Source organism: Cryptomeria japonica, chromosome 5 (assembly GCF_030272615.1).
Source record: "Cryptomeria japonica chromosome 5, Sugi_1.0, whole genome shotgun sequence".
In the NCBI taxonomy this organism is placed as follows: domain Eukaryota; kingdom Viridiplantae; phylum Streptophyta; class Pinopsida; order Cupressales; family Cupressaceae; genus Cryptomeria; species Cryptomeria japonica.
This window is the reverse complement of record NC_081409.1, coordinates 675,003,791-675,021,625: the sequence shown is the minus strand read 5'-3', so window position 1 is coordinate 675,021,625 and position 17,835 is coordinate 675,003,791. Positions and strand designations below refer to the sequence as shown.

The 17,835-nt window shown below is 37.1% G+C and overlaps 1 protein-coding gene across 3 annotated transcripts in view; it reads right to left on the bottom strand.

The window, feature by feature from the left end:
* The window catches only part of LOC131079369 (RNA polymerase II C-terminal domain phosphatase-like 4), a 126,946-nt gene that overhangs the window by 86,960 nt on the left and 22,151 nt on the right, over positions 1 to 17,835 (bottom strand). The gene's annotated exons all lie outside the window — the stretch shown is intronic.

The window sequence follows — 17,835 nt, the reverse complement described above, 5'->3', positions numbered from 1 at the left end:
GTAATTTTGAAAGAGGCCGCTCTGCTCCAATATCCTAGAAGCAGAATAATTTTCCTTGTTTTAGGTTATAAGTTCTTCCATGAAGTCCACTTGATGACATATATTTTTAATGATATGTGTTATTTCATGTCATTTTAATATAGGAGCGCTCCAGGCCAAATCACAATCTTGCATCAACAAAAAATTAAAATATTTGTCTATTTAATCTGTGTTTGTTCAGGTTTTTCTTTGTTAATTTTGAGGTTTTTAGTCTTTGTTGTATACCTAGAAGCTCACCATTGTGTTTCCACAAAAAGGGTCTGCCAATGGCCAAGGTTAAAAATGTCTTGGTCAGGCTTTGCCTTTCAATTTCCACATTTTAGATCTCATAGCCTGAAGATCCAGACTTTACTTTGCTCAGGTTTCACAATCTTTCATTCCTGGACTTCAGGATCCCAACCGCATTCAAAACTAGATTGTGAAATTTTTAGCTCCATTAAATTATCAGAACCAAAGGATCATTTATTCAATCTCCGAGCTTCTAAACATCCAAGGCTCCAATAAGTCAATATGGATATCCAGGTTTAATTTATTTTTTTCTCTGAATTTTGAAGGTTTCAAATTTCAATGGTTCACTTAGAGTTGAGCTTCATGTGCTTCTTGAGTTCATTGCCATCACGCAATTGGCTTCATTCTTCTCCAGGTTTCCAATTTTCCTTCTCTGAGTCCAAGGTTCCAATATAGATTAAGATTCTGTAAGGACATTAAGTCCACATCAATGGGATCACTTTATGTTCCTCAAGAGATTCCAAATTTCTGGCAACACACTTAACGGTAGGTTGAATGGTGCCATAATGTTCATCAGGTTCTCACATTAAGAAAGCCCCCTTAAGTGTCTCAAGATTCCAACCACCCAAATGCTGTGATAAAGCTGGAAACAATAAACTGATTGCCTCCAACATCTCAAATTTTCTGGACTACTAAGGCCTTCAATAAAGCAACCTAACCAGATTCGAAAATATGCTTAGATCCAAACTTTTATGACAAGGTTTCCAACTTCTCAGGTCACACAATCCCTTTATGTGCGCTATAAAATTGTGTTAGACAAAACGCTCTGGTCCACAGCTTTCTCAGCACCTTAACCAGATTTGATAGATTGTCAGGTCCGCTCCAGGGATTAGACAGTTTGTTCCCTGCTGTACTCCAAAGGTGCAATGCCAAATTTATCAAAGACTTCAGGTTCATTGAGTTCTTGCATTGAAAGGAGCATTTTTTCTCAATAAGCAACAAAGGTTGATTTGATAATCCTTCACTTCATAGGCCTTCATGCTTAGTGCTTCATAAGATTCCAAGGATCAGTGATAGCACAATACAGCCAGATTCCATAAAGTTTTTGGTCCCAGATTCTCATCACTAGATTTGATAAGATTCAGGTCCACAGTAAGTCATATATCATCGTATTTCAAGACTTCTTTGAAGATGCAATAAAATCAGATGGACGTTGATCCATCAGGTCATCATATCCAAATATCAATTTCCAAACCTCTAAAGCTCCAATGGGTAAATCAAGGCAATAAAGATGGAATTGAAAATGCCCTTGGATCTGCCAATGTCCAATCATTGGGTGTTCACTGATGCTTGCCCTCTTGAGTAACCAGGGTTCTCAATGATGCAAGAAGTTGCTACATCCTTAAGGAAAAAAATGTCAACAAGTGCCTGAGACAAGTACACGTAAGCACTGAGCAGGCAGAATGCGAAACTGAGTCTGAGCCTGCACAAGCTCCTACAGATCAATCAAATGATTTTACCATATTCATCTAGTGGTTGTTGCTGTCCGCAAGTCACTACTCTAGAGATTGAAACCATTAAATTATCTGCAGTTGATCTAGGGCACAAAATCTACAGTAGTCAAACCACTGGTTAAAGAAATCCGTAAATATTAAAGTTTTAATCCTTGAGAAAGAGTAAGGATCACACCCCTTAAATGCCAGATAGAATCCAATTGCTAGAAAGAAAAAAATTATATTAATGTCCATGGATGACGAAAAGTAGGTCAGTGGGACTCAAAAGTACATCAGTATACAATAGAAAATTTAGGAAGAGAAAATCCTAGTGAGGCCAAAAAAGCATAGGAACAAAAACAAAAACAAAAATACAATACAGATGTAGACCACCAAAGATCTCTTTTGGCCTAACTTCCATGTAACAATTAGCTGAGAAAATCAACATTTAACTGGTTTTTTGATCAAGTTGCATTAGGTATGGATGACACCAAGATCAGATTCTGAATCCAACATGTTAAATTTGACCAGATATGATTAGATTCATTAAAGCAGTTACCTTCCTCAATGTAATTCTGAATTTAGTGTCAGTATGGGAAGGAATATTGGATAAACGTGACCATCTATTCTCATAGTGCACTAAAATCAGATTTGATGCCTCAAGATGTTTTGTATATAACAGAGCTCAATTCCAAAATAAAAATTGAGGGAAGAATTGTAGCCTGGTAGCAGCCTGGGTAATAATCTGAGGGAAGAATAACCTGTACGTAAAAAGGGGATGGCAATTATGTAGAATTTAAGTTCGGGTCCAAGTCTAATTCTAGTCAAGGGGATGTAAGTGTGTCCACTTTTCTTTGAATAGTGAGTTCTAGAGAGGAGTTCAGAACAATTCATGATGTGTCTGTATGTGTATGGTAAATCTAAATTCTCTTAATAAATTAAGCATTTCTTGTTGTCTTCCACTTTGTTGTACAATTGTCAAGGATTTTTTTGCTCAGTCAGACAGCCCTTCACTAAGCTCTCCTACCCCACCCTCCATCAGTTTGAATCCAAGTGAGTTTAAATGTCCTAAGCACGTTTAGCTCCTAAAGGCTAAAAGTATATTTGAATCTAGGTTTGGTTCCAGCAAGAGTGGATCAGAGTGATGTTCATCCCATAGACAATAAGCAAGGAAACATCTTCACATCTTCCAATAAAAGAAAGTGTTGGATGGTTGTTGAGAAGAGGGAGCATCCTCCACTAATGGATAGCTGGTAATATGGTATCTAGAGAGCCCCCCAGCATTCAAAAGAGAATGTTGGGTAGAAGATGCATTCATTAAAGTTACGTTCAGCTGGTTAGAAGGTATTACGACAGAGTGTGTCTTTGAGTGTTCAGCCTATGTAGGGTAGTAATCAGGGAGATTGTACAAGTAGGTTTGGTCCACAAAAGCGTCAACATACCTCCCCAGAAGTGTATCATTTGATATTAGAGTTGAAATGTCTTGCAAGTATGGGTGGACAAGTGGTCATCTTCCAGTAGAGATTGTCAGGTAGAAGATGTAAGTGGACATCCTCTACTGAGTGAAAAATGGCTAGGTTCTCCATTACGCAAGTGGGTAGAGAATAAGCAGTTGAAAGATTGATCTGACATCAAGAGTTAGTTTGTGCAACAGTTGCAGCAGGAGTTATTTAACTCACTCTGTAACCCGACTGTAGCTGGAAGAGAATGGCTGGGAGAATCCAGTGAAGATCAGTGAGGCTGTCTTTTATAGAAACCAGAGTGGCAACAAAGTTCAATGAAACTATTAAATATTGAAACCTGTACAAGCGAGGCTTAATGTTGTTTGTGGACCAAATGACAAAAGTAAAATACCTGAAGAAAAATTAGATGGCAGAGAAGACAAGAATAGAGTATACTTTGATTGTCAATGAGAGAGAAGTACATATTGTTGTGACGTTTTCACACATTGCCCCATTGCAAATAGGGACCCCTACTTTTTTGCTTGATAGCATAGTTGTCTGAAGGATGCCAACTGAATTTTTGCTCAAGATATTTGGATTGTTTAACTTTAGACTGATTTTCTTTGGCCAGCGAAAAGATAGATTTGGTTTCAGCATGGTTTTTGAGTTTTTTATGTTTTTAGGTGTTTTTGCTTGAATTTTTGACAATAAAGAATGTAGAATAATTGCAATATAAGAAAGAATGACAAACTGAAATAGAGTTACAGAACTCTGAATTATTCATCAGCTAATTACATTTGCAAATGAATGAATGATTTTGACAAATGAAGCCAAGGATTGGTCTACCAACGGTCCAAGCTTTCCGGTTGAGCCTCCTTATTGAGCTAGAATGAAAGAATGGCTGATGAAGAAGTCTTCTCAAAGCAATAATAGCTCCAATTGGCTTTATTACACTAATAAAGAAATACCAAAACAAATTGGAGGAAGAACTTGCACTGCAATTTGATTCCTTGACCGATGCCAGGCTAAAACCCTTAAATTTAAGGTGCTTTCCCCCACAAAATATACGTATTGCTCTCACAGCTGATTAAATAGCCAAAGTACCTGGTGGACTGCTGTTATTAACCCTCAAAAATTGATTCTGAACCAAAACCCTCACCCAAAACCCTCATAATTATTTTCTATGGATCCACAGGCAAGAAATAATGGTACGGCTGGCCCTGGAAGGCATGATCTGCAAATTTGAAGGCAATACCTGCTGGAAAATGTCTGATAACTGCTCAGATCTATAGGGTCAGACCTGACAAAGCTGCAAATGGTGGATTCCTGCTGAAAACTGACTCTAATATCCAATTGCTGGTCAAATAGTGCTACCGTGGTGATGCTGGAAGTGTGGAATTTCGTCCACACAAGCAAATTCTGGAGGGATTTCATCCTCCAACGGCTGCTCAGGCTGCTACATGCTGCTGCACACTTCCAAAAATCAGATAGAAACAAAAATAATTAAAATCAAGATCCCCCAAAATGAATCGCTTCCTTCAGTATAAGCCTCCAAACCTTCATCGAACTTCTAGAAGGCATCTTCAAAGATTCCAAGGAATCTTATTTCCTCCCAAAGTGGTGTCTAGACTTGAGGGTGAGCCCATCATGTAAAAATCACCACTTTTTAATTATTAATAACCTACTAGGGAAGTGGGCATGGTAACTTTTAATATAAAGTTACTTATTCAATCACAAAGTAACTTATAAAGTTACTTATTATTAACTTTTTCTAAATTTAGAAAAAGTAACTTTATAACTTAATATTATAAAATTTTATTATAAATAGCTCACCAAAGCAAAATTTGACTAAGTATTGATCCCCTTTGGCTAACCAATCATCTCCAAACACTGAACTTCACCTGTGGAGATGGGTGACAGGTGAATTTACGCATCTGGATAGCAACTAGAGAAGTGGGCACATTACATTGTCTTAGCTTAGTCATCTAGCTTCGCAATAATGAGAGAGAAGTACATATTGTTGTGACGTTTTCACACATCGCTCCATTGCAAATAGGGACCCCTACTTTTTTGCTTGATAGCGTAGTTGTCTTAGCTTAGTTGTCTAGCTTGGCAATAGTTCGAGTCTTTAACCTCTTGCTTGTGAGGGGATGCAATGCCTTGTCATCGGCATATGATCAGGTTAGGCAGTCTAGCAACAGTTAGGTCTCCCTTTGGATTGATTTGGAGCCTTTGCAGGTCTAAGTACTTAGGTGATAGGTGAGAGTCAAGTGATAGGTGAGAGTGAAGGTAGTCATTGGGTGATGCTTCACAATGCAACCTTCAAGTCAAGTCAATGTATGAGTCTTAGGTGTCATGAGCAGTCAAGCGAGGAGGTGGATGCCCTTAGATTATAACGTAGAAGCGAGGATCAATCAAGAAGTGATGATCAATCAACTAAGATGAAGTGCTTAATGAAGATCAATCAAGTCTAAGCAATGATGAAAGGAAAGAAAAAACCAAGTCAACCCTATGAGCAAGTCACTCTACACTTGGTGAAATTAATGAGTGATGAGGTCAGAGTGAATTATCCTTGAGTTGCTCAAATCCACGACCTTGGAGACTTTCATCCATGAGTTGCTCAAATCCACAACCTTGGAGACTTTTATCCTTGAGATGCTCAAAACTGCAACCTTGGAGACTTTTATCCTTGAGTTGCTCAAATCAATGACCTAGGAGACCTTTATCCTTGAGTTGCTCAAATCCACGACCTAGGAGACTTTTATCCTTGAGTTGCTCCAATCCATGACCTAGATGACTTTATTCCTTGAGTTGCTCAAATCCACGACCTAGATGACTTTTGTACTTGAGTTGCCAAAATCCACAACTTGTGGAGGTCCATGACTTGAAGAACTTTGACGGTAACAATGAATGAAGAAGCGATGCTATCACAATACCTTGATGATGAGGGTGAGTGAAGTAAGCTTGTCTTGAAGTGAATTGGGTGAAGATATCTTGATAGTGAAGGTGAATGACGACGATCAATCCATGACTTGAGCACATCCATGACTTGCTAAAATCCACGCCTCAAGCATGAAAACGGCAAGGTTGATCCATGAAGTGAGGAAGAAACAATGAACTTAACTCAATCCTTACTTGGAAAGTGAAGATCAACATCATATTGAAGGTGAATTGATAGACTAAAGTGTTGGAGTTAGCGAGATTGAATAGTGATGGTGACTATCCTCCACTTGCAAAATCCACGAACAAGATCATCCTTGAGTTACCAAAATCCATGACTTTGAGGTGGATATGAGCAAATGTATCCTTAGGTTGGCAAAATCCACGACTTGATAGAGGTAAGTGCAACATCATGATGTTTGAACAAATGAATGACCAAGTGTGAAGAAGAGTGAAAGTGCTCGAGGTGGCCAATGACTTGGAGGTGAGCAATATTATCCTTGGGTCATGAAAATCCAAGACCCACCAAAATCCATGCCCTTCAAGAATCCACGCCCTTCAGAAATCCACGAAGTGGCAAAATCCACGAAATTGTGGAGGGAAGTGAATGGTTCGAGGTGATAGGTCGGTTGGAGAGGGTAAGGAAATTTGCAAGGCTCAGAGCTAGGATATCAAAAAATCAGACCTACAAATACAAAAGATCAGACCTAAAATCAAGAAAATCAGACCTAATTTGCTGGACTTAAAGGCAGGTCTGAGAGTAAAGAATTAAAAAGCAAATGTAAAGGAGAGGCATAGCCAACATTAAATCATTGAAAACATTTAATCAAGCGATCGGGCCTTGTCTAAAGACATCTACAACTTGCCTTTCCTTGTTCTTATTCCCCTTTCGAATCCGCTCAGCAAGAAAAATAGGCCTAAGTCGGTCCTATTCGGGGAAAATGAAAGTTTGAAAATGCAAAGCAAATAGTAATTAACCCTAGCCGACCTAATGGGCACTTGATTAATGCCATTTCCAAACAAAGAAGTATACAGGTCGCTTTAAAGTGGGTGAGATTGAGTTCAAGAGTAAAGTATATAAAATCAAGATGGAATCTCACATTTAAGACATCAATCAATTCAATTCCAAAACAAATTAAGAGGAGCAGAGGTCAGATATGAGCATGTTTAAGGAGCAGAATCAGACTTGAGGGGGCGAAATCAGACTTAATCTTTGTACTTCCACACAGAAAATGCATTTCCAGATTCTTTTTTTGGATTTTTTTGTCATTTACAGACTTGAAGGTGGATCGCGGTAACTGGTGAGTTTGTCCCAGGTGAGTGATGCCCAAATCCACTGTGATGTCCCCAAACAAAACCCTGTCCAGTATTATTAATAGTAAGAAAGCTCCTTGTCCTTATAGACAATACACTACATGGATAAGTTATTAGAATGATAGTAAGCAGCGATCTCAAAAAGAATATTTCAACGATAATGACAAAGAAAGGTGAGGCTTTGATAAACACCAAATTTCATAAATATGGTTATATTGATCGTAAACAATGATCAATAAATGTAGGGATAATATTATCAAGCAAGCATGATTTGATTATGTCCATTACCGATGAAGATGTGAAAAGGTGCTTATGATCAATACACCCAGGTTGCCACTGTTCGGAGGTTCTACTCAGGGCTATCGAGCATCATCCGACCAAAGCATGTCCCGACTTTAATACTAGTGCTTAAAGTAGTAGACAAGTCAATGCAACAATTAAAGATTATTAAAAGACAAAGACTATAGTAGTTCATAAACAACGGTTATATTGAAGCATTGAAAATAGCGATTATATTACTAAGGGTGCAATTAGTCAATGTAAGGAGAGTATCATTATAATAAACAAAGTCCGTTGAGTGCAAGCCGACTATTCAAGGAGGTGCAATTACCTTGAAAGGAGGTGAATTGTTCTTAAAAGAATACAACCAATCATTGGAGTATGTCTATTTGCTAGAAAGAGACATGTCCGTAAAAGAGGAAGGCAATTCTTGATTTATATATAAGGCAGGGAGCGATGATTCAGAACAGTGATTAATCATAGGGACGATTAACAAAGATCTGACTGAAGAAGCAAGATTCCACATAGGAGGTTCTTAACCCAAGTATGGATGAAAGAGATCAACGATTATATTCTACATTGCCCAAGTTAGCATAAGGCAGAAAACATATATTAATTCAGCATCATTTATAATTATCTTGTGACGTGGAAGCAGATTATAAAGGAAGACCACGTGGATCTCACCATGGGTATCAAAATTAAAGAAAGAGGACTTCAATAGGAATTCAGATTTATTAGTACAGATTCCAGAATAAGTCTGCCAAAGGTGCTCTGTGGGCCCCAAACTGTTATTATTCAGCTTTCTATAATTAAAGGATTCTCAAATGGTGATTGCATCAATTAGAAAAGGTTTTAAAGATTTCACAATTATTTTGTGTTTTTAGCAGCAGCCCCACTAAATGGAATGGGACCCACTTGGAACACTTTGAAATATTGGTAAAAGGGCAGAGCAATATCCACACTGTGTGTTGGGGGTGGAAAAATATATAAGGAAGATTATTCAAGGACATTAAATATGAATAAATAAAGCAAATATAATGAAATATGTGTAATATATTAATCAAATAAAGAAGATATCAAAAGGCATGTCTTTTAGATAAAAGACATAGTTTAAAGGTCTATAAGGAAGAAGTGAAATGCATGAAGTATACAAAGAATAAAATATATAATACAATAAAAGAGAAGTATAAGTAGATGCTGTATGAAAAATGATGCTATATTAGATTTACTTATAAAACAAGAAGTTCATACAGATATAGAGGAAGAGATCAAGTGGATATCGGATTTTAGAAATTGGATCTGCTCTTGTGAGCATTGGCCAACTCAGCTTATTCGGTTGCAAAGCATATAATTCCAAATCAAAGGCAACGCCATTGGTTGCGAGGGAAAATCGTATGTATCAGAATACAGTATTAGGTTAGTGTTGCAATGTTATACTTCCATATTTAACACAGCCACTACTTCAAGCGATATTACATATATCAGAATTCCATGAATTTAGAATCATAACTTCAGAAGCAGTGATCAATATTGCCTTACATCTTACTACATGTATTCAAAGGAATACATCAGACATAGCAATATAACAAGATCATCTTGCATATTTACATTGTCATGTTCAATATAGCAGAGGTTCTATTGATCATTGTACATGCTAATAAATACGATTAGATCAATTCACTTAGCATGTACCTAGTGTCCAATCAGAAATAACAGTGATATTAATAAGAACCATTACCTGTTAAATATTTAATATATATATCGTGCATTAAAATAATATATGTTGTTGTGTAACTAGGTCGGATCCCTTCTAGGGCCGACCTAGTGCACAAAATGCCAAGTGGCCTCCCGGCCTTGGCTTTTGGATATTGCAGTTGTATGAGTCTAATTTGGGGCAGACCCTATTTGGGCGGACCACTTGTGTGTAACTTGTGATTAAGTTAAATGTAACTTGCAACTAAGGGAGACTCATATGTAACTTGTAATATATAGGTCTGACCCTACCCTTGGCGCCAAAAGTATATGGCCGACTTGAGGTCTATTAGGAGGTACTGATTCATATATATGCAAGGTCATGATTGCATCAATAGAGATGAATTCAATAACATGAAGGACATGTAGTGTGCTCAGGGGTGACGATAAGAGCTTATCGTCTATGGTTGGGAAGGCAACAGATCTGATGTTTGCCATTGGTTAACTAGCACTACCATTAAATCAACAATATATGCATAATTGGAGATTCCAAATGGTATCACTAATCATAATTCATAGAAGTATAGAAGTCTAAATGGAAAGATGTCTCTTGCAAACGATTCTTATAAATTAATTGTCCCTTCAGCTATAAATCATAAGATAAGGGGACATTACATCCACGACCTTGTTGGGTCACTGATTTTGAGGCTGGAAATCAACTTTATCTCTGCCTTAGCTAAATCAGCAACGTGGCAATGAGTGCTTTAAGTTATGAAGTGCTAAAGACCATCATCTTGAGGAAGCAAGAGATCATCCATGACTTGAAGAAATCCACGACCTCTTGGTGAAGTGCAACAATTTGTCCACCACTCACCAAAATCCACTATCACACTTCAAAATGTTAAAAATCTCAGACCTAAAACCCCAATCAGATCTTAGACGATGGAAAATCAGACTTGAAGTGATTAAAATTAGACATGAAACGGAAATCAGAATACTTACAGTGGAATATCAGATATATTGAGTGTGTTAAATAGCAATCTCGTTTGTTTTGAAGGTGACTGATTAAAGGAGTGAAGGGGCAGGCTGCGAGCAACATCAAGACAGAACATGAACATTCAAGGAGAGCTTCATCAGCAAATACAAGAGCAGACGGCAAGCATTTCAAGGAAATATTGCAACAAAGACAGACATTTCAGCAGCTTGAAGAGGTGCAGCTCATCTGGATGCAGGACTCAGCAAGATGGTGAAGGGGTCGAGATTCACTGATATAGAAAAGGCAAATCAGCATCAAGATATTGCAATGAAGAGGAGGAAATTTTGCAATTATCTTGAATTTCCTCCGGAAATCCAAGATCCAAGATTAGTACATCATGAAGATACCCAAATGTTAAGTGCAAGATGAAAGTTCAGCATGCAAGAAAGAGAAATTATGAAAGGGATCAAGTAAAAAGAATCAAATAAGGTTAGATCAACTTGAGCAATATGATCATCATCACGGGCTTGGAAACGTTAAGTATCAAGAGATATTGCCCGAATCACAAACTCATCTTTGCGATGATCTACAAGGTGTAAGCTGAGGTGGTGACAACTCACCTTCATTCATCAATCAAGATCAACATTGTCCAAGTTCAGCAAACCTAGCTCATTCAAAGGTGGAGCAAGTGACACATGTCACTTCATCAAATATTGTTTATCTTACCTAACCTCAATTCCAATTGGTTAGAATTCAAGGAAGGACATGTGTCCTAAAATGTAATCAAATAATTGACCAAGTATTAAATGTAAAGCAGAGTTAGTTATAACTAACCCTAATTAGGGTTTTATTTTGTAATCTTGGCCGTTGATTTGGATTTGATCCCGGCCATTCATTTGTGAAGGATTTGTAAAGGTTAGTAGTTAGCAGCCAGATAAGGAGATTAGAAGTAGAGTAGGAAGAGAAGACACAAATTGTTGCCAAACATGTAAATAAACATATTTTTCATTGAATTCATGGTGAATGGTGGTGTTTCTTTGCATATTGTATGGTTTCTTGTTGTATCCTCATGTATTAAGTTCATTGATTGTGATGGAGTAATGTGTGAATGTTGATAATTCCTTGGTTCATACTATTGTGGTTGGATGATTTTCAATTACAATGCATAGTTAGCCTGAACATTAAAATCTGCTAAGTTCAATTGTGGATATATTTATTCAAGTTGCGCCAATGTATTGGGTAACTGGATGAATGTTCATGATATGAAAGCCTTTCATTTCCCTTGGAAGATTGCATCAGTTTTGTTTAGTTGTTGGCAACATGGGAAAGCAAAGCTTGGTTTAAGGAATGTATCCATCCAAGCATGATCCAATGCTATCATTGATCTTAGGAGTAGATTAGATTTATCTAAAACCTCAATCCCTTGTCTTTTTTTTCAAATCAAGTAAATTTCCACGTTCCAGCTGCATTCAAGTTCGAGTAAAACATAAGTCCCCTTGTGATTCCAGCAATATCACATCAAACCATTGAGTAATCCACACATCAAGACCCCTGACAGTAGAAACCTTGGAGTCACCTCGTATGATCACATAGCTTAGCATTCAAGTTTGAGTAAAACATAAGTCCCCTTGTGATTCCAGCAATATCACATCAAACCATTGAGTAATCCACACATCAAGACCTAACAGTAGAAACCTTGGAGTCACCTTGTCTGATCACATAGCTTAGCATTCAAGAGGTTTTGTTCAAGAGAGGATAAAATACTAAGTATTTTATCTTGTGTATGAAGTGCATAAAAATCACATCAACACATATCATGAAGAGTTGAGGTGAGAAGTGCAACCAAAGAGGCTATGAAGGAAGATGATGTTGAATGTTCAAACATATGTGCACTGCACCATCAGATAGAAGAAGAAGAGAATCAACTTTTAGTTAAAAATGATCTGAGAGGAATTGAGGCTTTGGGCTTCAACTCAGGGTGGTTGTGAACAGCTCTTACAAGCTCATGAAAAAGGATATTGAAATGTTAATTGCTAACCTTGAAGAGGCAGAAAGGATATGTTCTTTGGAGGGTAAAAGGGAGGAGATGAGATGTGAAAGAGTGCACGTGAGGAAGTAAGAAAAGCAGAAGAATGCAAGAGACGATACCTTGAAAAGATACCAAGTGTAGGAAGGACTGGAGTTGTTGTGGAGGAAACAACATATTGGAGGAATAATAATCTGGGGTTAACAAATTTGGGGGAGTAACCTGTCAGCAGCCTAGGTAGTTGCAGATTTAAGTTCAGATCCAGTTTCAATTCTAGTCTATGTAATGAATGTGTGTTCACTTTACATAAAACAAGGAGTTGTAGAAAGGGGTTCAGGCAACACTTTATCGTACCAACACTTGGAAATTTTGCTGCTTAATTATAGAGCTACTCAGTAGCCTGTCTGACCTCAACTTGCATCAGTTTTGATATGCTCCCATCCATACACAGTTAAAGTGAGGCATAAAAAATTGGTTTTTATGATATTCTTTCCAACAATGTTGTGGTGGTTATATGATATCTGTTTTTAAAGTTTTTGACATTAAATATTCATAAGATTGTTTTGAGTGCTTAAAAGATGTTTCAGAGTGTTAATTTTGTCAGTCATTTTTTCCATTATCATTCTTCAATTCTAGAAGATGAAGTTGTACAAGCTACTGTAAGACGATTTTCTTTCAAAGATAATTCACTTCCCATTGTATTGAATGTTTAGAAAGCAGATAAAATTGCACAAATAGTCTGTTTTGGAACACTAATTTTGTCGGTCATTTTTTCCATTACCATTCTTCGATTGTAGAGGATGAAGATTGTTTTGTGTGCTTAGATGTTTTGGAACACTAACTTGTCATTTTTTCCATTATCATTCTTCAATTCTAGAAGATGAAGTTGCACAAGCTAGTATAAGATGATTTTCTCTCAAAGACAATTCACTTCCATTGTATTGAATGTTTAGAAAGCAGATAAAATTGCACAATTCTCTGTGCTTCAATGCCGAAGGTATAAAATGTAGTTTGCTTCTGTAGGCATGACGTAACAAAAAAAATGTCGCAAGAAGTCACACACACTCAACAGAAAAACAATTTGAGTAAATCATACTCAGACAAACCAAGTTTGACCCATTAAAATTCACCAATACTGATAAGTCCTTTTCTCTGGAGTAATCAACAAGTAACTAAATGCATGGGAAAAACTTGTCAACATGTGCCTTTTTCTTAAGCCGTTATCTCTACAAATAGGGAAAAAAGTGCATAGGAGAGCCATGCCCCTTGCAAAACACTATACGTAACCCACTCAACCATTTACATTTCCACTCACAATTACCATAACCATTTTCCCACCTGCAGCTGTAAACTTGAAATGGAAGGAAAGAAGAGGAAGAGACTATGAATAGTTAATGACTGGTCATCCTTGAATATTCACACTGCTCACACAAATAGAACTCATGGCTTGAAAGCATGAGATTCAAAACACACCCTGCTCGATGCAAAATATGATGTTCTTCTACAAATCTAAATGCTGCCCTCATTGGATTATACATTTTTGCATTATATGTTTTGATCCTCTCCAAACAATGTGCCACTGAGAAACATGATAATCCTATGTTCATCAAGAGAACAATTTGGATAATGGGTGGAATTCTTCAGTTTTTAAGTGCTACAAATTAATTGATTGGGTACAACATATGTTCAATGCTGCAATATCTTCTGCTAAATTCAGAGGCCACTATTGTTACTAAATATACATTCTTTTGTTTTCTTAGATATTTGCTATAAACCTATTATATAACTTTGTAACCTGATATTTTAGACCTTTATGAGATGCATTATTTGAGAAATGCTAAAGCTTCTATTAATGATTTATAGCTCAAAATCAGATTTCAAAGTTCTTTGGCTTGATCTAATAATTTGGTCACATCACAAGGTTGATTGAAAGCCCCTTTTTCTTATGTTTTCCTCCCACAGACCTGACCTTGAAATTCATTGGATTTTTTTTAATTGAATATTGATTACAAATATCTTGCTCATACAAGCATCAACATTAGACGAATACACATCAACATTAGACCAATACAAGCTCCTTAAGAGCAAACACATGAGAGATAATCTATGGAAGACCATGAGTCACCACTTAGAAATCCACTTTTATTTAGAAGCCACCTCCATATTAGAAGCCAACTATAGAAGACCAAGGATCACAACTTAGAATTCCATTTTAGATGTCCCTATGGGCAATTGAACTTGGGTCTCCACAATCAGAACTCAACGTTTTAACCAATTAAGCTTAACCCGTTGGATTCATTGAAGTTTTATCTTGATCGTATTCAGTATTATACTCGAAACTTTTTCAGATTTACTTGCTTTTATCGTTCAATTGAATCTCAAACCCAACTAGTATCATGTCCCCTTTTTTCAAATTACAATAATTAAAAAAAAAAATTAAGTTGGGCTTGACAATTTAAGGGGCAATTTAAATAATGTTCTTAAAAAAAAGGTGTTTTTAAAACAAATTAAAATTAAAACTATTTTAAGAAAATAAAGGCCATCATCTCAACACACCCAAAACAAATTAATTTATACATCTAAATCATAATGGTCAAGGAAGGCAAAATATGCAAAAAGTAAGAGCAGAGGACGAGCTATTAAATGTGGGCAAGTCTGATTCGTAGGCTCTGGGCTCTCTTCTCCATAGCGTGGATAATGGAGCGAACACCAAAGGAAATAAGGATTTGGTGATCCATGTAGATGCAGGAAATATAGATGTGGAGGTTTCAGAGAGCATTCCTTGTATCAAAATCCTAGATCATTTACTTATTAAATTGAAGGTTAAGAAGCTGAAAAAGGAACAAGATGATTGCCAAATTTGTGGGAATCTGGCTGTCCATGTCTAAAGATTAAACCTTGGATTGGGCAAAAATAGATGGGACTCAATCCGGAGGTGAGCTTTTTGGCACTAGGGTTTCTACAAATAGTGTTTCAATCAAAAATTAAATGGGAGAATATTTCTAAGGGTAGCTTGGGCAAAAATAGATGGGACTTAATCCGGAGGTGAGCTTTTTGTCACTAGGGTTTCTACTGATAGTCTTTCAATCGAAAATTAAAAGGGATAATATTTTGAATGGTGGCCCATGGTTTGTGGGTAATGCTGGTATATATATATATATCTATGACTCTCGATTTTGACCCTCACCGTGAGTTGATCCATGACACCCCCTATGGATCAGGCTCTATAAGTAGCCAATTTTCAAAATATATGCTCTGTCCAAAGTTCCCAAGAAAAATTGCCCACTTATGCTAGGATATGTGTGAAAATTAATTTGAGTAAGCCCATCATACACACTATCAAGTTGGTCTCTGCATTGGGCGAATGGGATCAGGGATTGGATTATGAATGCCTTTTGATCAGGTGCTTCCATTGCTGAAAATTAGGGCATATTGCCGAAAGTTGTGAATCGAAGGGCAAGCAAAAAGAGGTGATGGGATCTAAGCAAATTACTCCTTCAAAGACGTTATCTTTCTTGGAGAAGGGACCTAGTCTACCTTTATTTTTTTAGAGATATGAGAGCGTGACTAATAAAGAAAAACTACATTCAAGGAAGGCAAAAGTGTCACCCTTGAATTTCTCTAGAAGGGGAGGAAAATGCAGAGAGAAAAGGTACGGGAATTCTTATGAAATAGATTATTTAAGCCCTTCAATCAAAATTCAAATGAAGGTGCACAAGGAACGAAGACCTTGCCCCCGTTAAGGCAAGGAGCTTCGAATGAGGTAGCTAGTGATACTAATGCAAGTCTTGGGGATGATGTTGACAAAGAAAACTCATGGAATATTATCACAAGGAGGACCAAAAAAAATCAAGGGAAATTCCCCATTACAATAGATTCCAAAGACACAAGCAGCAAGGGTAGGAAGATGGATGTTGCCAAAGCCAAAATGAAGTTTTTGGAGGAGATGGAGAATGGATCCCAAGCATCGATGAAGAAATTTTGTCAAATCTAGAGGCAAGCACCTCCTTGAAAGGGAAAACTCAATGAAGGTCTTGAGTTGGAAAGTCTGTAGTTTGAATGACCCAAATAAATGTCATTTGCTCAAAAAGATAATTGAGATTGAGAGCCCTGACATCTTCCTTATTAGATGAAGTGTATAGGTTCAAAGAGATGCTTCCAAGATATTGGAAGCCAGGGAGTGTAATGTAATGGTCGCCGAGAAGATGGTGGGAGGTTTGGCAATTTTCTAGAACAAACACAAATTCTCAGGTATGCTATAAGAGGGTTCTCATTCTTGCCTCTCTTTTAGACTCAAAAACTTTTTTGAAAGATGCCAATTCAGATTTCATCTCTACTCAGATCTGAAAATGTATCAACTTAGAAAACTCTCAAATATTTAGACAATAGTTGAATGACAACAACTCGATAATAGACCAGTTCATATTCAACATAGAACAACATTCATGATTACAATCTTTATCCCAATAAGAACACTAATAGACTCAGGTGCAACTGAACATATGACCCTTCCCAGGAAAACATTAGATAAGCAGCTTATCAGTAGTCAAATCTTTAAAGGAACCTGATAAATTGCACCCTGGGGAATCACAGTTCCATACTGATTGAGATTTGATGAATATACCGGTGTGGAAAATGTCTAAGAATGGTGTATTGACCTCAGACTACCTGTTGTGACGTATTCACACATCGCCCCATTGCAAATGGGGACCCCTACTTTTTTTTGCTTTCTAGGGTTTTGTTTCTAGGTCTTTTAGGGTTTTGTCTATTAGCCTTTGCATGTTGAGTGTTGCCAAAGGGATCACTAAGATAGCAGGCTCTATTTTAACTAAAGGTGAGTCAATGGATGCTCCGGGTTAGGGTCATCTTTGAAAGTCTTCCTTATGACAAAGTTGGTGAGTGATGAAGTCTGGAATGTCATCCTAATCCTGAAATTTGACTGTTTTAACTAAAGGTGAGTCAGTGGATGCTTCGGGTTAGGGTCATCTTCGAAAGTCTTCCTTAGGAAAAAGTTGGTGAGTGATGAAGTCTGGAATGTCATCCTAATCTTCAAATGTCCTGAAATTTATCTAAGTCTGGAATGTCATCCTGATCCTGAAATTTGACTAAGTCTAGAAAATTGAAGAATCCTCCAAAAACTAGATTTTGCATTATAACTCCTGGAGGTCCAAAACCACTCTCAAACATCCTGATAGTATATATGGAATATAACTAAAGTATAAGAATCTTATACTTAAATGTTATATTCCATATATAAATCCTGATGGAGAGACCAAAATGTCAAATTTCGCTCCTAACCCTTCCAAAGGGTCCAAAGCGAATTTCAATTTCGCTCCTCACCCTTCCAAAGGGTCCAGAGCAAAATTCTCCATAAGACATTCTACTTTGACCCAAACTTAGAACTAA